This window comes from Geospiza fortis, unplaced genomic scaffold (genome assembly GCF_000277835.1).
Source record: "Geospiza fortis unplaced genomic scaffold, GeoFor_1.0 scaffold114, whole genome shotgun sequence".
In the NCBI taxonomy this organism is placed as follows: Eukaryota; Metazoa; Chordata; class Aves; order Passeriformes; family Thraupidae; genus Geospiza; species Geospiza fortis.
Window position 1 is genome coordinate 3,005,134 of NW_005054383.1, and position 21,593 is coordinate 3,026,726.

The following is a 21,593-nucleotide window of genomic DNA, read 5'->3' on the forward strand; positions in this document are numbered from 1 at the left end:
GGCTTCGATTTACGGGTTCTTGTTCCTCTGGGTTGTCTCCTCGTGGGTGTTGCTTTCTGGAGCACAGACCTTCTGTAAAACAGCGTTTGAACTCTCGCTGGTTTTCAGCATCCACTTCTCTGTTTTTCATGTTAATCGTTAATTCATCGATACGAAGGCTGAGAGTTGAGGGTGTTCGGCCTGCGTTAGAGAAGCGTGTGGAGACCTCAGAGCTCTTCCAGTGGCTCAAGAGCTTTCAAGACAGCTGGAGAGAGACTTTGGATAAGGGCCTGGAGTGACAGGACGAGGGGGAATGGCTTCAATCTGACAGAGGGAATATTAGGAAGAAATCCTTCCCTGTAAGAGTGAAGAGGTCATGGCACAGGGTGCCCAGAGAAGCTGTGGCTGCCCCATCCCTGGAAGTGTCCAAGGCCAGGCTGGACTGGACCTCAGATAACGGGAGGTGTCCCTGCCCATTTCAGGGGGTGGAACTGAGTAATCTCTAAGGTTCCTTGCAACCCAAATTTAGTGGTTCTACTCTGAAAAGGCATGAACACACATTCTGATGAACGTGCATGGTCACAAGCTGGCTATACAGAGAGCTACATTAATTACTCTCTCAGTTCCCCAAATAACAGTATCTGGCCTGCAGAAAAAATTCTTGGCTTCAGCTTTTATCCAGATGGAGCATATGGTAAAAATAGGGGCAAAATACAATTTTTCCTCACAACATTCTGAGGACATGAAGCTCGGGCCATTGATTCATAAACAAGCGTATGCAGGAAGGTATGAGGGAAAGTCTGATGAATCCAAGTGGATTTTTTCCCATTTTTGTAATAAAATACTCATACCAGGATAGCACCAGCAAGGATCCAGTGATGCAGAGAATAGCCATTTACTGTCTACCCCTTTTGTGAATTTGGAAGTGAGCAGGATAAATTACTGACTATAATTTTAGGGGACATTGACAGCTTTGGAGGTGCAGCCAGGAGTATGAGTAGCTAAAGGTTCTTATGGAGGCAGAAATAGGGACCAGTTAATTTGAGCACGGAGTCATGCTCAAATGTGAACAGGCCAGAGGAAAAACTCTGACATTCCCGTAAACCACGAACAGAGCCCAGAATTTCCAAATGTTACTATTCGAGTTTAATAAGAAGGTGTAAAAAAATACCCAAACCAACCATGAATGAAGCAATCACAGCATCTGTTACACAATATTAATTCTTTTTGACCATGAAAAAGCAGCTGATATACTTTGGAACCGAAAGCAACTTCAGGAATGCACCGAAAAGCCCTTAAATCATTGTAAAGCATGATAACACTGCTACTGTAATGGGGTAAAAAAAACCAAAAAGGGAAGGAAACATGAATAAATCCTAAAGGTATTGATACCAGAGATCTCTGTATGATGTTTTAGTTAAAATAGATAAAAATAAGCTCACAAGAGTGAGAAACCCCTGGAGGGAGGTTACCTGCTGGCTGCACAGATGTGTTTAGCTCCAGTCTGAAACGAGCTGTTTGTGTATTAGCAAAGAAAACAATCATTTAAAAATGATTAACAATGTTGACTGAGTGTCTTTGAAAGAGCATCTCGGACTTCCTGACTTGCATGTTTCACATCCCAGCTTTAATGTGGTATTAATATAAAAGAGGAAGACCAGGAAAGTGCGTGAAAAGGAAGATAACCAAACATCAGGCTGATCTTTCAGCAAATTATGAAACTTAAAGGAGAAACTGAGCAATAATGAGAGCTGTGGGGAGGATTTCCTGGGGTCAGACTAGTTCAGCTCTGCAGACATTTCCCCTGTGGGAGTCTGTGGGACAGGCACTCTCAGGATGCTGGCTTCTTTGGCAGCACATCTATTTCATGCCCAAAGGAAGTATTTAAAGCTTTTAGCACCTGAGGAATGCAAATTGCTCCAAGCGACAGCATATGCCATGTTCTTCATTTGTCCAATAACTTCACTGTTACAGAATCAATGCCTAAAATAGCCTCCTGTAAAAGCAGATCTGTTTGAGAAGATTAAAGTTCCCCTCCCTGTGAGGCAAAAACTTTTTAGTGTGAGAGGAATGACTTGGAATCCGCAGTTAGAAAATCTGGCTGGTGGAGACCCTGGGGTCTGTGGCACAATGGCTGCATACAGCATGCCAGGCTTTTCTTGGAGCAAAAACTGTTTGCAGAGTGGTTCCCTACAGCTCTCAGGCTGTGCAGAGCCCTGACTTATCATCCTGTTACAGCCAGCCCAGCAGAGCAGCATGGAAGCAGGACAAAGCAGTAGGGGCAGATTTTCAAGTTTTCTCTTTGTAAGGTGCCAAATGAAGCTCAGCAGTGTCTGCTGAAAGCCTGCTCTGTCCCGTTAGGAAGAGACACGGAATTCCCCACTGGCCATCGCCTGGACACTTCACGTGGCCACGCTGCTCTTGCCAGCAGCACGGGACAGCTGCAGCTCTTCATGAGCCAACTCCTGAAGAATTCCCGTGGATGAAAGCACTCCAAGCAGCACAGGGTTTTTATGACATCCCCTCCTGGCCTCTCCTGACATCCAGTCTTGGCTGCCGCTTCCTACTTATCTGCAACTGCCAGTGTGTCTTATCCAGAGCTATTTCCAACCAGCGTCTGAGGTACATGCAGCACTCCAAAACCCGGTGCTAGGAGGGAGAGGTGCTTGTAGCTACTTTGGTGTCTCCCACACCCAAGCTGAGCCACAGATCAAATGTCCAGGTCTGTAAACCAAGCCCATTCAATTAGTTATGTAAGCAGATGTGTATTATCCTAAATTTGGGGATATCCATGGTAGGTTCCAGTCCACCTGCTTTTCACTCAAGATGCAAGGAATTCTTCCAAGTGCACTGGAAGCAATGGGAAAACCCAGTAAAGCAACACAGCTTCTGAGAGCCTCAGCTCTGGACCAGAGAGGGCAAGCAAATCCTATTCAGTAACCTATTAACAGATTCTACTCGGTCTTATTTGTTTGTTTGCTTTGTGTGAAAGACATTTTTGTCCTCTGAGAAGACAGAAATGGTTGGCTTCACAGGATTGCTCAATGCAGAGAAACAAATAGGTTAGATATTAGGAAGAAATTCGTCCCTGTGAGGGTGGGGAGGCCCTGGCACAGGTTGCCCAGAGAAGCTGTGGCTGTCCTGTGCCTGGAAATGTCCAAGGCAAGGTTGGACAGGGCTTGGAGCAACCTGGGATAGTGGAAGTTGTTCCTGCCCATGGCAGAGGTGGAACTGGATGGGCTGTAAGGTTCCTTCCAACCCAAACCATTAAAAAAGAACAAAAGCTAAAAACCCAAGTGAGCAGAGCAAGCTGCTGGGCTGCTGGGCTCTGCTCCCTACATCTGTAGGACTGACAGCTTACATAGGACAGCTATGCCTGGGAGCCTCTCCTAACTGCACAGGAGCAATGGGAAGCTGGAGAGTGAGACCAAAGGCTCAGCTAAACTAGCAGGAGGTGAGGAAGGATGAGATGGAGCTGTACCAACAATCAGCCAAGCTTTTTTAAACATGGTAATTTCCTGTTCTGAAGGGGTTAAAGACAATTCATTCAGTATTTTCTAGATCAAGATGCAATTATGCTTATAAATCAGTCAGAACAGAAAAAGGGTATACATGAGAGTGTTGGAGGGATTTGTGGAGAAACATGTAAATGTCTGTCCAGTCAGAGCATTGCAAGCCTGAGAGCTGCTAGCCATCTCCAGCTCTGCCCCTCTGCTGACAGTGCTCAGAATGTGCTGGATGCAGGGAAAAAGTCAATTAAAGAAATTCCTCTGGCTCCTTGCCCCTAACCACTTATTCTTGCCTCTCCTTCAGAAGAGTTTCCTCTCCACTGTACCAGTACAGTGACTGTGCAGAGCTGGGCTTAAACCAGGTCCCTGAGCTGGAGAAGGGTCACATCCCTTCTCTGTGTCTGTGCCCTCTGGACTGAGCAGCACCTCACCTTTGACATGGATGGCCTGGAGCAGTAAGAGCAGAAACAGGCATAAAAGGGGTGCAAAGCTGAGGTCAGGGTAATACACTGAGGAATCACCATTTTCCTGCATCCTGTGCAATGTCAGCATGCCAGCAGACAGCAGCAGTTCAGATAAGCTCCTCCAGTGACTCATAACAGATCAAAAATTGTGCAAATTAGGATGCACTTGAGCTGATGATGATCATTTGTTTTTACAGGAGTAATCCTGTACCTTTTGCAATACAGAAGTGGTGCTGGGAGGGAGCTTTCAAAGATGATGCTTATGTCTATGAGTGTACTGGGATAAAAATTGGTCACATTCTTACTGGCTCCCCTGGGATAAAACATCAGAGCATTTTCCAAAGGAGACCAGAAGTTAAGTAGTGAGTGGGACTTGCTCACTCTCTGTCTCAGAGGTTCATTACAAAACTTGGCATGGAGAGTGGGCAAAGACTGAAGAGAAAAGAAAGTGGCCTAGAAAGTGCCAGGATCAAAAAGAAAGGGACAATTTACACATAGACTGAGGAGCTTATTTCCACAGGACACTGTGAGTACTAAAATGTTTGGGTTCAGGAACCTATTGAAGAAATACCAGGAAGAAAAGTCTGTCTAGGCTATTACAGACAGACAGCATCTCTGCTTCAGGAAGTCCCTGAGCCACAAACCACTGGGTCTGGTGGAGTATTTAGGAGAAATATTACTCCATACATGATCTGTTTTCATACTGTCTGTAAGCTTTGACAGTTGGCTGCTGTAGGGGGTGGATATCTCCTGCTCTGTGGATCTGTTATCTGACTCATCCACCTCTTAGAAACATTTTGCAGGAGTCACAATTGGTTTGCTCATCTGCTTAGCTGATATCTTCTAGTAAATCTGAATTCATCCAGGAAATGCTCAGAAGGTGAAAGAGAATGCTTAAAGAGCAAAAATACCCCAAATTCTTCTTTGGTGAAACAGGACTGCCCACCCAGCCCCTGGTGTTTGCTATCACAGACATCCAAATTTAGGAAACATATGGGCGTGGGCATACTTAGAGTCATTGACCACAGGCATGACATAGCACTGGTTACTAAAACTGACCTGAAGTTGTTTGCCTTGCAGGATATGGTAAAGAGACTTGGATTGAATATCATTGAGTAGGGTCACAAGAGTTAAGCTTGAAATAGCAGAACTTGAGAACATTTGGGATGTAAACAGGTGACTGGAGGGAGTATGTCACAGGCTTTTTGCAAGGGATAATCATTGACCAGAACTGTTGGCACATAGGACCTGGTCTGAGAAAGACTTTCCTGCCTGTATCCGTGCTGCCAACGCAAAGATTAGCTCTGCATACACTGCAAGTTAATTATAGATGGAGTAATTTGTAACTCCATCCTGCTTGTCCTCTTAGGTTAAAAGAAAAATTAAAATGCTGCAAGAGACAAGCTCATCTAAACTCACAAGGCAGAGCAAAAGACAGAGAGCCCTTCTCATGGGTCTGCTTTTCAAGTTTAGTTGTTGTAACTTAAATTGCTGCTACATTTCCCTGTTAACCTTATTTCTTAGGGTAAGAAAATTTACACACTCACCCTGTCTATCTCCTTTTCTTTCAAATCTGCAGGTTGAGTTCCTGTAGTTTCTGTAATAAAATCTGGTTTCTGGATAGAGGGAGAAGATCTGGAGTCACGCCCTCCTTCCAAAAAGAAACAAGAATGTGCTCAGCAGCTCCCTACACTGTTTGAAATGTTCTGGGTGATCAGAACTGGCCAGCCAGTGCATACGTTGGCATGCAGCCTGTGGGACACAGGAGGTGGATGGTGTGGGAGGGCAGCTGTCAGCATCACCAGGTCCTCAGGAAAGCAAGAGGAGACAGAGGTTATTGTGGAAAGGAAGGGAAAGGAAATGGGACAGAGGAGCCTAGGAAACTGTACTTTGTTCCATTGCTCAAAGAGCAACTTAAACATGAAGGATCTCCAGTTTCTGTCTGAGGCCTCATTTAAACAAAAGGGTTCTTGAATCCTCAAATCTGTCTTCAAACAAATCCCTTAGGTTTGATGTGATTATTTGTTTCCCAGAAAAGCACAGGCAGCCAGGACTCCAGGGTAAGAATTCAAGTAACTGGAAAGCAGCAGGGTGCACCCTCTGCATATCAATTTTTCAGTTGGCATCAGACTTAATGTTCCAGTTCCAAGAACTGCCACAGAAAACAAACTCCTCCTTTTGAAGAGATGGGAACTCACATATTCCCAGGGAAAAAAAAATGGTCTAGGGACATAAATACAATATAGGTAAAGTCTGCTTTTGCATGTAAATCACTAATGCTTTTTGCAGTGCTCACTCATTTTTAAAATTTTTAACATCTCCATCCTCACCCGCTGCTTCAGTCAGGATGGGTCTGTGTTGTGGCTTTGCAAGACAGCAAAGCTGTCTTTTACTTTAGACATGTAAAAAATAAATTTAAAAAAGAAGAAAGAAAAGATCATATCCTTACCAATAAGACTATGTTGGTAAAGCCCCAGTGTGAAAGCAATTGATAATGAAAAATGTGTCCCTTTGCTAAGGGATCTTACTCTCTTTGAGGTACTAATTCCTCCAAAGTAACCAGGAATGCTTCTTGGCTGTATAAGCTTGATATCTGTGTAAGTGAATTTTATCCAGCTTCAGAGGTAAATCAAGCGCCTAAGGAACCACCTCTGCTGAGATTTCTCCTGAAATTGGGCAAAGATGGCAACTGGGCTCCAGTTGTTTTGGGCCATCCAAGCCTCTCTGCAACCAACTTTCAGATGACCTTGTTTAGGTTACCAAGATTAAACCCAAGACACCTTCTCTGCCAAGGAAAGCAAAGGCAGCCTCTCGTGGCATTCCTGTGCAGTTTGGGGTGATTATACTGAAATCAGCAATTCCCTGGGGCATATCTACCTGAACCAAAGGTCTTGACACACCCGAAGCAGCCAATTTAACCAGTGCTGCTGAATCTGCTGCTTCCCCATCTGCTCCAGTGTCATGGATGGCCAAAGAGGACATGTGAGAACTGGCATCAGAAGCAGGTTTTATTCCCATAGCAGAATATGTGAATTTCCATCAGGGATGTAAACTGTGCTCTCTTTCCAAGCAGGAATCCCTTTTCCCTGCTGTGGGTTGCTGCCCATCAGAGCTTGGTTTCCCTTTTTGGTCTAGGAGCTGATTGAGATCGACACCACATCTGCTTGCAATGATCTGAAACTTTCTTGCCATTCTCTGGGCAGCCTCACTGAAGGCAGATCATGTGTGTACAATGTGCACATCCATGTTGCTTTAGTTGGAATATGAATCCCTTTTGGCCTCATGTTAAAATACATCATCACGTGGTGAGAAACAGAATTTTGACTGGAAAGATAGGAACACAGAGCCAATATAAATATTCACTGAAAAAATAGGAATTACTTTCAAAAGAGCTAAACTCCCAATTTATTTCTTCCTGCTTCCTGAAAATTTATCACACTTGCCTAGCTCATGGCTTTTTCCTACTTACCTGTTTTCTCTCTGCTGATGTGTTTCAGAAAGTGCAGCAGGAGCTGTGACTTGCTACTTTTGTGGGTTGCAGTAGCTATTTAAATCAAAACTTGAAGTTGTGTCTTTAGTGGGATTGTGGGTTAGTTCTACTCTTAACAAATTTGTAGTGACACACAGTAACCAAAAATACTTTGGAGTAAGTCAGAATTCCTGCATTCCTCCTTGTGTATATAAAATGACCAGAGTTGGGGTTTGGGGTTTTCTTTTTTGGTCTGAACTGCTGGAGAATTCTTCAGCATGTCTACAGAGGAAAAGAAAAATTTAAAACTGCCTTAGTGCAGTCAACACTTTTGTTTCACTTTTCTCTCCACCCTTCTGAACAGTAAACAAACCAGTACTGGAGAGAGAAGGACAAAATGAGGAGTTCAGTGGCCACTGGGAGAGTGGTTTTGTCACCCTGGAGGAGGTGAGGGAGGAGGATCAAATCATACCTTGAGCTGCTCCTGGAGCTTACAAGGACCTCATAAATGCAGGAAGCCACTAGTAGTAACCAAGGAAATTCTGCTTGCCATGCACCAGACAGGCCTGGAATGGTGGTGGGACCTCCATCCCTGGAGATTTTTAACTCAGCTGGGCAAGGCACTGACCAACTTGCTCTGGCTTTGCAGCCAGACCTGCTTGGAGCAGGAGGTTGGAGAGACCTCCAGAGCTCCTGTGCCACCAAAATCCTTCAGTAAATTTTTTGTATGACTTAAAGATCAAGCAGTCCATTGCTACTGTCAACCACATTCACCACTTTATCCAACTCAGAGCACACAAATTTGCAGTTTGCAGCCCCTTTGCTGCAAGAACCCCACCAGCAGTGGTTTCCTTGATTTCACCAAAAAGGCAACTGCTGCTTCAGCAGAAATGTTCCTCTTTCAAAAGCCTGATGAGTGCAGGTTTCTTACAAAGAATGCACAGAAATCTGCTCTTTCTGCCCATGCTGGAACTCAAAGAGCAGTTGCCTATTACTTGAGAGACTATTCTAAGCCCTTCTTTGTGAAACTTTTCCTTAAAAGAGGTCTTCCTGCCTCCATGCCCCATGTCCCCTCCCTGCAGTCTCATCTCCTGAGATGCTAAGGCCCCAAAACACCATGGAGGAGGTATTTCCAATGTCCTTTTGCCTTGGCAGAAATGGCTGCAAAGGGGGAAAGGATGGGAGAGGACCAGGGTGGCTTAGCAAGCATGTGGGAGTGAGTAGCAGAGAGGGGCACTGGAAATGTTGAGTGACTTGGGGGACTCAGATTGCAGAGTGTGCCTTTTTTCCAGAAACTGTGACTGGCCAGATGTCACATCCCTCCTGGGACAGCTTGCAGTACAACAAGGTTTCATGCCTGTTTTTGCATTAGGAGGCTCCTGACAGGCACTTTATCACTTATTGCCTTGCATCTGGATGTCCATTAATTTTGTTCTGTCACTTCTGTCATTTTCATTTCCATACCATATCCCATATTTGGCCTGCTGATGTGTAGCATTTCTACAACATCCCTTCTCCAGATGTCAGCTTCAAACTGGAGATTGAAACATCTGGGGAGGAATAAAAAAGGCAGAAGCTTTGGCAGCTGGGTGGTGCATGTTATGACAGGTTTGGAAGGGAAGCACAATAGCCTGATGTATTTGCTGCAGTGACTACAGCCAAATAGCTGAGGTGTTATTTACACATGCTATTTACACACCTCACACCGGCATCCACACCAAATTCATTACAACCCAGCTCCTATTGGAATTAAGTTTTTTGGCTAAGAGGTTTAGAAGTTAAATGTTGTATAACCAATTTTTGGAGTCGGTGCTGCCTGTCTGGAGCAATTTCTGTGGATTAGCTGAGCTCTCACAAATGCTTTCCACAAGCAATTTGCTGGACATTTAGAGGAACTGCCATCCTATTTTCCCAGGCTGACTGATTGAAGTTTAAAAAACCCCTGCTCTAATCAGAGATAAACTGAGTGATCATGAGAAAGGAAATGCTTCAGTGAGTAACTCCTCTGTCCTGCCCTGTCACCCCACAGTGTGCTGTTTGTCTGCCCTTTCCCAGGAGAAGGACATCCTTGTGGCTGATCCCACTATTTTGGGATAATGTATATTCTGGGGATTTGCTGTGGGTGGGAAAAGAGAGGCTGAGCTTCCATGCCAGCCCTCTCCTGTGCTCTCCTGGCCAAGGCACAGCGAGGTGCTCCCAGTGAGGCTACTTTGGTACCTGGGTCTCTGTTGCTGGAATCCACAACAGATTTTGAGCCTGACCTCTAAAAATGGAAAGGAGTTAAACTATTTTAGGGACCGCAGGGAGGAAGGTCAAGGGAGTTTCAGAGCTATGGGGAAAGAGCAGGATGCCAGCAGAGAGGGGTGGGACCAGTGATGTGGACTGCAGCCACAAGCCTGGGATATGGAAATATTCCACAATGAGAAACAAATGAGCCACTGGCATAGTGGGCTAGAGTAACCAAAAACCTGAGGCATTAAAGAAACTGCTGAGCAACATTTTACCCAATTGCTGTCCATGGGATGGGTCTTCCCAAAGCTAAAGGCAGGTGCTAAAGTGGCATTGCAGATCACAGGAATCTGAGCAAAACAAAAAAAACTCCCTCCAAAGCTCCAAGCTTTGTCTTTAACCATCCCAATGCTGTCAAAATTGCTTGGTCCATGCACACTGTGACGTGTTCAGGAAAATCCCTTATGTCTGAGACCCCCTGGGGCTTTCCAGGGCTGCTCTTGCATTAGCCAGCAGATATTTTCTAAGAGATTTGGAAAATGGACAGCACAGGAGGAAGTTACCTTGCACAGATGAGGGTCACTTGTCTGGACAATATATTTTTTCAATTCCCAGTTTTCTGTGTAGAGCTGTGCTCAAGGTGAAACAAGTCTAACACTGGTGCAATGCACCCCCTGGAAGCTGTCTGCTGTGGGCTTTTGCAGCTGAGCATCCCAGGGGCTTTCTCAAGGAGCCTCTCTGCCCAAGCAGCTCTGGAAACCTGTGTGCAAGAGACACCCAGTGCCAGGGAGCTGTCCTGGGTGTCCCTGGGGAAACAGAATGGGCACATACCCAATGATCTGTCCAAAAAATTCATCCAGCATCCCAAACTGGGCACAGGCCTTCAGCTGCTGTGGTGCCATCACTCGGCTGACTGCAGAGACAGGGCATCTCTGTGCACCCTGGGGGCCACCAGGCCCCCACCTGAAAAGGGACAGGGTGTGGGGCAGTGAAAGGGCTTTGAGACTTAAACTGAGCTGGCATCCTGGAGCTGTAAAATAAGATGTAAACTCTGTGTATATTTGAAGCTAAATTTAACCCCAGTCCTTCCAAACCTGTGCCCACATAATTGGAGATTTGCCAGACTAGCCCACTGTAGACCATGTGTGATATTTTGGGAAGAAGAAGGGATTTTTTTTCCCCAGAGCTTTTGCCAAACCTTGGTTTCTGAGCATGAGGATGTAGCCTAGGCAGCAGGGTCCTGGTACAGGAGATCTCTACATGGCCTAGGAAAAGCAAACCAGGATGAAGCCCAGTGGTTGTGGGTGACTGCAGGCCCATGGCTTTGCCAGGCTGGCTGAGCTGCCCAGCACCACGGCACTGAGGGATTGAGATCAGGCAGGACTCGCTGCTGCTCCTTCCTGCTCTGGTCCCAGCCTGAGCTCTGAGGGAGCCCAGGATTCCCAAGCTACTCTGGGCACTAAGCCACTGGCCTCCTTCCCATTAGCCATAATCACTGGTTTGCTGGAAAATTTATGAGACCTGCTGTAGTGATATTCATGAATGCAGAAGCTGTTGTAAATGTAATTTGTTTCTAGCATTTGACACTCTTTATCTGAGCCACTTCAGGCACCCATCATTTGCAGTGGTTATGACAGAGCTTCTGCTGATGGACTTAGATAGCCCTGAGCTCCTGTCAAGGGTTGCAGGTTGATCCCTGACTCTCCCAGAGTCCAGCTTGTGCCAAGAAGCATGGCAGTTATTGCCTCTGCTTTGGAGCTATTGCTGGAAATGTTGTTGTTAGCCATTAAAGTCACTAACCCTATTTTCAAGGTTATTACACTATTTAACTTGGCTGCTCCAGTGTGGTTTTAAAGTTGTATTTCCAACATATCATATGGGGTAAAAATAGTTGGTGTCTAATTAGAATAATCCCTGGAGAACCTCAGATTCTTCAATTGCACAGTGAGTTGTTCTCCTCACAACATGGCAGGCGCATTTCAGTCAGTGACAGGGTGTCAGCCTGGATGAGGAGAGGCTGCAGTCAGAGACCCCAGGAGAAAATTCTTGAGAAAGCCCTGGGAGCACTTCATATCTCAGGAGACAGCAGCTTTTCCAGGCTGGATGCTTAGGTAGGACTTAGGTGACCATCATCAGCAGCTTCTGCATATACATTTAGCTTTTCCTTCCCTAAGCTCCTGTGTGGGTGTGTGAGAAAAATCCCCTGCCTCATCCATTGCTGGAATTTCTGGGAATCAGGCAGACTGTGGCTGCAGCGTTGCAGTTTGGGCTTTGGGATGGTGATGATGCCAGAAATAGTATTTTGCAAGCAGCAGCATGCAGCACTCTGGCGGGCAGTCAGATTCCACTGGGCTGTCATTATCCCATGAAACATTCCTGTGTCTGCAGTGGGGCACGGGGGCTGAGGGCCAGCAGTGGCCTTGGGGCTGGCCACCACCCCAGCTCCATCCCACAGAGGGAGATGAGTCAGGCCCTCAGCTCTGCTGCTCTGGTAGCTGGAGAATGGTCCAGATCCTCCCACGATTCCCAAAGAGCAATCAGGGACTGTGCTCTGGGGAGCTCTGGTGCAGGTGATGAAGTCTAAGAGATCTGGATGAGCTGCTGGCTCTGCTGGGCAGCCCTCAATCCACAGGTGGCTCCTGAAGTCCTGCTCAATCCCACATCCGTGTCCTTAGGGATCATGGGGAACATTCTGTTGGAGAAGATGAGGAAGCTGGGGAGTGGCTTAGCTTTCCCTCCCAAAGCCTGCCAAGTTGGGCTTACTGTGGCTTTGCCCAGACACCCTGAGCAAGTGCTCTCCAGGGCTCAGCCTTGTTTCATTTTTTTGTTCAAGACTGAAACCAGATACACAAACAAAAATGTGAGGCAGATGCTAACAAGTTAGCGGGAAGTTGTTTGGACAATCTCCTCCCTGTGCTTCCCAGGGCACTGGGAAGTGTCCTCAGCTGGCCAGGACCCCCTGGTCATCCAGAATGACACCCCAGGGCTCAGAGCTGTGCTGGGATTGTGCTCTGTGTGGGACATGCATTGCCTCCCTCCCCCAAAAGGATGGAAATACTTCTGTTGTCCAAAATTAGTTTCCAAATGTGGTGGAATTCTCTTTCAGTAGGAATTCTTGAAAATCTGGTCTTCATTGTGAAGTGGAATGGCAACTTTTTCCAAACCCCGTTCCTTGGAATTTCTCACCCAAAGAGAAGAGCAAATTTCAAGCATTTTGTCCTAGGGCAGCTCTCGGGGTATCCCTGAGAGGCTGAGGCAGGGGCTTGCTGGGTGCTCTGAGGCTGATTGGATTTTCTCTCTAGCAATGTTTTGAGTGTTTCTGTTACGAAAAATATTGCTGTGCTGGTGTGAAAGATGCTTCTCATCTCCTCCAGTGAGACTGGGCTGCTTGGGGTGTGTTCATGGAGCCCTGCACAAGTCCCTCACAACACCCCCTCTTTGCAAAGGGCTGCAGAGCTTTGGGTCACGCACCCCAAACTCACTCTGATACAATGAGAGCACAGCAAGGCAGACTGTCACTAATCTTATTTAAGAATGACATATCTTATTTTCCATGTCTTTTTGTACCATCTGGACCTCTGGGGAAATATCTGGAGTGGCCTGGCAAATTCCCAATTGCACATCTGAAAAGAGTTATTTTCAAAAGGCCACAAAACCAACTGTTTGTGAGGGCTGATTTCAGAGTCTGACCTCACTTTGAGCAGTGGCTCCTCAGCAGTTTGGTTACCAGGGTCAGGCTTTTTTTTTTTTTAATTTATGACAAAACTCAAGCTCAAGACAGAAAACACAACTGCCTTTCAACATTGAGATGGACTCTTTGGCCCTGAACAACAAGGCAGATAATTTTATTTGAAGCCTTGATTACAGAATCTCTTTGTGTGAAATCCTTCCAGAGAAGCATTATCTCATTGCACCAAACAACCAGCCTCAGTGGGCTCCAAGGGAGCATCTATGACCAGGCCTATTTTGGGACTCTGATCCCAATGGCTCTCTTGCTCAAAAGTAGGTCAGATTTTAGTCCTTTTCCAGAAGGAAAATTAAGAGCAAGTTCAGATGCCAGATTTCCAGGAAACCAGAAGAAATTGCTGCTTCTATTTGGCGAAGCCCTGCCAGGGACAAGCTCCTTTGTACTCAGGCTAACTCCTCGCCTAACTTTACCTAACTGTATGATTGATGACTCAAATGATGAGGTTTCATTTCCCATTTCTACCTGAGATTTCCTGTTTGGGCCCTTCCCAAATGCAATGAGAAAGGTTACCACAAAGGTATTTATGGACCTAGAACTAGAGCTGCTAAATTTGTAATTGGCCAGCCCCAGGGTGGAACATGCTTTTAGCTGAATCAGTAGCTGTAAGAATACAACGCATACTGTGAAAAACTGGCCTCGCTTGCACCACCACTCACCTAGCAAGGCTCCTTGGGGGTGATGATGTGCAACAAAATTAAATTAGTGAGTGCTGACTCTGAGTCAGCAGCACTGGATGCTGTGGTCTCTCCATCTTCCCTGGTCCCTGACATGTCCACAGTGCTGTGCTGGCACTCTCCTGTCTTTCAAATGCTTCTGCTGGAAGAGTTATTTAAGTGTTTGGTTTTGATGTTTCTTGGGATTGCTGATTTTTCCTTGGAAATGTCCATTTGGAATCAGAAGCACAGCTCCTGTGCACAGCACAGTGTGTATATCAACCAGTGGTTTATACAAGATCAGTGCTTAAGATGCTGCAGGTGAATCTCAGCTCAGCACCAAGGCTGAAGAGCTTATGCTGGAGATGTGTCCCATCCAGGAGCTCTGTCCCAGTCGCCTGGGATCCCTTCCACATGTCCCAGCCATGCTCCTGTTGGAATGCCAAGGGGGCTGATGCCATGAGCCCAAAGGAAGTGTGCACACCTGGGACCTGGAGCATTACCCTTGGATCCACTGAGCAATATATCAAGTCACCTTTGCTAATCAATTCCACTTGCAGCTAGATCCAAACTTAACTCAGGAAAGGCACAAAAACATTTGTTCTCTCCATGGCAACACATGGAAAGGATGATCGTGGGGATAGGCCCATTTCCAGAAAGGAGGGATGCACACTTTCCAAACAAACAAGGCAGGAGTGGCTCTTCTCTGCCGGGGCAGGAGGCCTGATCCAGGACGTGTGAGTACCAACATGCCTTGGCTGTCTGCCTGCAGCACCCCTGTCCTCATCTCTGGTGTCTGAGCTGTCAAATCCTTCCACATTCCTGACCTAATCCACCCTCAGCAGTACTTGCTGCTCCTGCCAGGGACATGCCTGCCCCATGTCTCAGGAGCTCACTGTGGCAGAGTGGGATGCAGCCATGTGGCTGGGTGCCTGTCCCATGATTGAGGGGCCCCAGGCTCCTCTGCCCCTGTCACTGCTGCAGCAGGGCAGTGTTATGGTCTGCAGCCAGGCTCAGGTGTGAACACTGCTGGCATGTACAAATAGCCACTGCTGAAAGAACTCAGTGAGCAGAAAGGGTCCCTTGCTGCCAGGAAAGCACATCTGAGCTCATTTACCACTGCCCTGCTGCTAATGATGGTCTGTGAGCAGCTTTGGTGGTCGGCTTATCAGCACAATGCTGATTAAATAGCTCCAGCTGAGACAGCCTGAGCCTACCACAGAATCAGTTAGGTTGGAAAAGACCTCTGAGTTCGAGTCCAACCAGTGACCAACACCACCTTGTCATCCAGCCCTGGACGCCAAGTGCCACATCCAGTCTTTGCTTAAACACCTCCAGGGATGGTGACTCCACCACCCACCTGAGCAGTCCATTGCAATCTAATCATATTTTCTGTGAAAAATTCCTTCTAATGTCCAACCTAAACCTACCATGGTGCCACTTCAGACTGTGTCCTCTCGTCCTGCCGCTGGTTGCCTGGAGCAGAGCCCAACCCCTACCTGGCTACCAGTGTGGTGTGTGCTCCTGTGAAAGAGCATGGGGCCACTGGAGTGAAATCCTGCTGGCTCATACCACCAGCCTGCTGGGAAAGGGCATGAGGTCCCAGCTTGCTCAGTTACAACACCTGAGTTGGAGAGATGGTGGCACTGTGGAAGAAATACACCTCTATCCACCAGCACAGCAATCCTCCCGCATGGGCTGTGGCGTGCTCTTGGGAAGGCTGTCCCTTGCCTGAGGCAAGTTGTGTTCCTGGAGATGTCATGGACACGAAGAAGTTTGTGGTTCCTCCCTGGGAGCTGAGCAGTGAGCGTGGCTGCAGGGATTGCAGACACTACAGGGGTGTTTTCCAGCAAAAGGCCGTGTAGGAGGCTGAGAAGGGAAACCATACTGCTGGCAGTCACGGATGGTGGAAAAACCACAGAACCAAAAGCCAGCCTTGAGAAAACATCCTGATCACCTCCCGCTGCAAGCAGGAGTCACCACGACCCATTCACAGCAGACACTCGTTTTTCTGTGAGCTTGCACAGACCCAGGGGTTCCTTCTCCTTAGCAAACCCATGGTGTGCCCAGCAGGGACACCCTGCCACCCCAAAGCACTCCTGACAGCTCAGCTCCCAGATAAAAAGCATCTGGATGTTCCTTATCCTGGTCTTTCCTACACTTCTCCAAAGCATGATGGAGCTGAGAGGCTACGAGGAAGGATCTGTGCCTGCCAGTATGAAGGTGGCATTGTGGTGAACAAGATTCGTCCATTTTTCCTGATTTCCCTGCTATAAATGAACCTATGAGCTGAAGGACAGCTTTGTCCCTGTTCCCTCAATGTCTTCCTGTAGGTTTTTAGACAAGACATTGAGTCTCTTGGTCCCAGGGAGGATAATCACTTCCATGGCTGTTGGCAAGGGTAGGAGCTGGCTGCCCTCCGTGCTCAGTAGCTTGAAGCTGAGCATTTGCTCCATTCCCTTGGTGAGAGGAGGAATTATTTACTAGGGAAAAGATCCTCATTAGAGCTGGAACATATCCCAGGGACCAGTGACCTCAAGAAAAAGCAAATTTGCTGGTGAAACCAAGAGCAGAGGTGAAAAGGCCAGTCTGGTGCTGGGGTCTCTGCCCAAGCCAAGCCTGGTCAGCAGTGGCTGATGCTCTGCCAGGCTCAGGGAGCACCAGGGGCACAGGGTGCCCACAGCAGTGTGCCTGGTGTTGGGGCTTGTGCCCCTGCTTCAGCCCCCCTGCTCTGCAAACAGGAAGCTGGCAAGCAGCTGCTGAATAAGTCATTTTGGGGAGTTTGTACCAAACTGGCTTTCAACTCCTGAATGTGTAGGAAGGAAAAAGCCGTGAATACGCCTTTGTGACCATGTCTGGCACCAGTCACGCTCTGCAAAAGGGACAAGAATGTGGCCATTTAGAGGGGATTCAGCTGCCCTTTAAGAAATTAAATGATCCTTCCCTTTCCTGCAAGGCTCTGTGCAGGGGAGAATAGGACTGAGACAGTGAGCAGCTTCTTTCTCTTTCTGGCACTGAGGGCTGTGATCCAAACTGTCGATATTGGAGCACAGGAGAGACCCCACTGCAGGGAAGTGCAGACCCCAGGGATGACCCACTGGTCCCTCCTGCTGCAGCCTGGCTGGCAAGAAATTGGACTGGGGCAGCAAAACTCCAGATCTGCCCTTTTGTGTCTGATCACGTGCGCCCTGAGGTGATTCCAGTCGGACTTCAGCAAAATATCTGTCTGCCTCCTCCACAGGGCTCAGAGGGCTTTTGGAAGCAAGCAGTTTGGAAGGTTTTGCCCTTTTCTGAAACAATTCCCCACCCAGTTTTTGAGAAGTTTCTGTATATTACATGAAAAAATGGACCGTGTCCAAGCATTTGCGGGATTTGGTTTGTTTTTATTTTTGGAAAGGCTTAGATATTTCATACAGATCTTTCCTTTGTGAACAACTTGAAATCCAGGGGCTCTGTCGTAATTTGGAATGAAGACACACTCTGTTTTATCAAACCCTTCAGGATGCTGGCTGCCTGCCTTCTGCCTAGCTGAAGCTTTGACCGCATTCACTGGTGCAATTGTCACATCCAGGGACAGAGGGAGTGGGTCTCTGGGACAGCCAGTCTGCTTTAGCCGGGGCTCCAAGGGAAAAGCTTGGTCACACATACACCCAAAAGTTTTCCAAAGGGTGACTTAGGAGTCTTCTGAATCACTGGCTTTGGGACCTCGTAAGTCCTGAAGCAGTAGGAAGCTCCAGATGATTTCAAAATGCTTCACGTGCCAGGAAAAAGGAAAATCAAGCAAGACAGATATTAGTAGGTTGGCTAGTGCTGAACCATGTCACTCCACTGGGATCATTTGATCCATGTGTGGACTTTTTGTCCACAGAAATGTTTGTAATAAAATGTAATACATGCAGTAGGCTTGGGTAGGAGTCAAGATTAACAGTTGCTTTCTTCTGGGCTTTCATTCCTTTCTTGCCTTCCCCTTGTTTGGCATCTTATGACAATCATAAACAGAGTATTTGTTAAAAACTTTGCTGGCAGCTTCCTCTTTCTGCTATGTCCTGCAGAAGGTCTGGAAAGGCAGAGACAGCTCCACCAGCACTTCCTCAGCTAAGGTCAGCTACAGCTTCCTCAGTTCCTGCTCCGAAAGTTCTGCTGGAAAACAGGGAGCCTTTACAGCTCAGCATGTGTGACAGATGTTTGTAGGCTCACTGCTGATGGGGTTAAAGTACAAATAATCTTTCTGTTTCTGTTTGCATAGCACCAGTGTTTCAGTGCACACCACAGCATCCCACCTCAGATCTCTGTGCAGGGCAGAGGCACTGGAGAGCCCAGGAAGGGCCACTGGGAGCACTGGGGAGGAGGGCTGAGGGGTGGCTTTGCTCTCCCAGCAGGATGAGGTGGAGAGGTTGAAACCCAGGGGCCCTGCAAGGGCAGGAGGCCACAGGAGTGACGGGGGAATGTTGGGATGGGACCTGTCCCTGTGAGAGTGGCCCAGCTCTGGGACAGGACCCAGGACCCAGACAGGTGGTGGGAACTCTGTCCTTGGAGGCCTTCGAAATGCAACAGCAAGGCCACACTCCAGACATGCCAGAGACAGAGCTCATAACACCTTTGGAAGCTGGGAACCCCCCTCCCAGTTTCAATTTGAAAAATCAGGACTAGTGCAGAAGGGACCAACCAGCAAAGCAGTGACAGACTGGGAAAGAGGAGCCATTTCCTGGCAGCACAGGGGGATTGGCAAAGTCTAGATCAGAACCCATAAAATTAGATTGTTTGGAATTGTTTTTACACTAAATATTATTGTTCCTTAAGTCTAACTAACTGCAGGGTGACATGATTAAATTAATTTTTGCTGGAGATAGGATCTCTGTTACTGACTCTCAAAGAGAGTTGATTTTACTGTGATATTTCAGCTTCTTACTTTGTTACTTGCTTATGCCAAAACTATTCTTACAGATTAGTGTAAAGATTTGCTGGATTTACACAAAGCCCTGTTATTTTAGCTGAGCAAGTTCTTTACAAGCTTGTTGTCAGTTACTGAATTATTTTTTCTCCAATTACTGAGTTCACATTTTTACATCAAGATAGCATATCTTTGCACTTTCTTCAAAAAGTAGCTTATTGCTGACAGACAAACCAAAATTCCTCAGCTCCTTTATGAACTCATTCAGTTCATTTTTGAATAACTGAACTGGGATTTTTTTTTCAATTCAATTCCTTTTTAATTAATACAGGAATTTAGATGGTGAGCTTCACTGTGCCTGATTCAAAGTCTGAGTCCTTTCTGCAGTGTTCTGTCTGAACTGGATCACTCTTATTGCCAATTTTGAATGTTCTCCTTCAAGGCTTGTCCACTGCAGCAGGTTAGAAGCCACCTGGGCTAACCTGGAGGATGCCCTTACTGGCTGCAGGCTGCCAAACCTTGTTGCTCCACCTGACAATGTCTCACAGTGCTTTTGGGGATTCTTTGGCACCTGCAGGCTGATGTGTTCCTCTCATGCTCCTCTTCATCACCAGGAGTGACTCTTAGTACTGGTATCAAATGTGACACCAGTAGCTGATAGCCAGCCCTGGGGGTAGGACACAAACAAAGACCCCAGATGGCACCATGACATCCAGCTCACATTCCTTGGGGCTCATTTATTCCTTGGGGCTCATTTTTTCCTTCTGGCACCCCTCCTCTGTTAGGACAACCTGGACATTTAAATGAAAGTCCCTGCTCAAAACCCAGGAGGCCCAGAATTACAGCTCAACAACTCAAAGGTAATTTGTGCAATTTGGATTCAGGCTCTCCCAGGCCTGCATTCCAACAGTGAAGGTTTGATCACACCCTTGGCCACTGCTCTCTGCATTTGACTGCTTTATAAGAGTCCTTGTGTGCCTCTTGGAAATAAATCTGCTCAGTTTTGAAATTCTGAAGCAATATTATTTCATCTCTTGCCAAGAGTGGATTGGAAAATGATAAGAGTCTTTCAGGCTACATAAGAGATATTTTGGGAGTTTTATCTTACTTCTTCCATGACATTTTTATTCCTTCCATATGAAACACACACATATATATGTTTAAAGCACTTTTTAGTGTTAAAGCAAACTGGGGAGAAAGAAGCTATTTTGTTAAGTGACATTTCCTAAATATTTTGGAAATCATAGCTTGCTTACATATGCTCTTATTTTATTTTTCTTTTCCCTTTTTTTTTGGCCAATTCCCTCAATGAGTTCACCAAAATGAAAATTGCCATTTTGATCTGAGTGGATTTTCTGGGTAAAATACAATTGAAAATAAATATTTCTTTATGGGTTAGCCATGAAATCCGAGTTGTATCTCATTTCCACTCCTGCACCTCCTCCTGGCACTGCAAGCACACACATTCCCTGTGGCTAGAGCCAGGAATGATTAATTGCAATTAATCTGGGCAGAAAATGAAGGGCCTGAGTTTTGATGTGATTTCCTTGTGCTCTGCTGGGCAGCAGCTCCTGTGGCTGTGAGTGGTCTGGGGCACCACCATCTTCCCACATCAACGTTTTGGGTCCTCTCCCTGCTTGTCTCCTGCTCCCCAGCCCCAGGCGGACTCGTTGATGATGTCTGTGAAGGGAATGGTCTGTCCTGATTTGGGCTGAATTACATATAGGCAAGGATGGTGGGGCTTGGTATTATTTTTGAACCTCTTCCATGGGCTAAAACCCCCAATCCCTGCAGGCCTGCTGCCAGCTCAGCCCCTGGCACATCCTGAGCAGGCGCATGGAACTGCCAGGCCAAAGTCACCTCTGTGTCCCTCCTTGCCACGGGTGTGATCCCACACAATAATGTCTGCACTGTCTGCTGCTGCCTGAGGGTGACAGAGGCTTCAAAAGACCTTCCACCCAGTTTGAGGTTTCTGAACTTCATGTAAATTGAGTGGATTATAGGAAATGGAAGTTGCGACATAGCTGCTTGTTAATAGAAGTTGTTTGGTTCTTTGGGTTTTTTTTGGGGGGGGAAGTGAAAGGTTTGCACTCCAAAAAATGTCAGTATTTTTTTTGCAGGTCAGCAGCACCATTCCCAGTTTGACATCCACTCTGGGGGCATCTGCACTCCAAGCATTTTGCACCAACACTCCCACAGTGTGTGAGGAGGGGCACTGCTGAGGCTGGGTGCTCAGAGCACCCTCACTGCTCTCCCTGGGGCAGAAAGCTGGGCCAGCTGCTCACCAGGAGCTGCAGGTTAGTGAGGAACAGGGGGAGATATGGAGATATTTCTGTAGCAGCTCTTGTGAACAGATCCTGCTGTACCATCCCCACTTCTGTCCACAGGGTCCCACACACACATGTGCAGCTGGGGGTGAAAAGCTGATCACCTGCTGGTACCCAGGAGCCTGGTTTGCTTCCCAGCAAGGGGCTGCAGGTCCAGCCATCCACCCTGGGAAGGCATTTCCCAAAGGGAATCCCCGTCCTTTCCCTCCTGGCAGTTCCCTCTCTGGCTCCTGGCCAGGCCACCTGCGTTTGAAAGTCCGTGGGACTTCACTTGGGTTTCTGTGTTATTAATCCTCCCCAGAAGAAATCCCAGGCCTTTCTGGA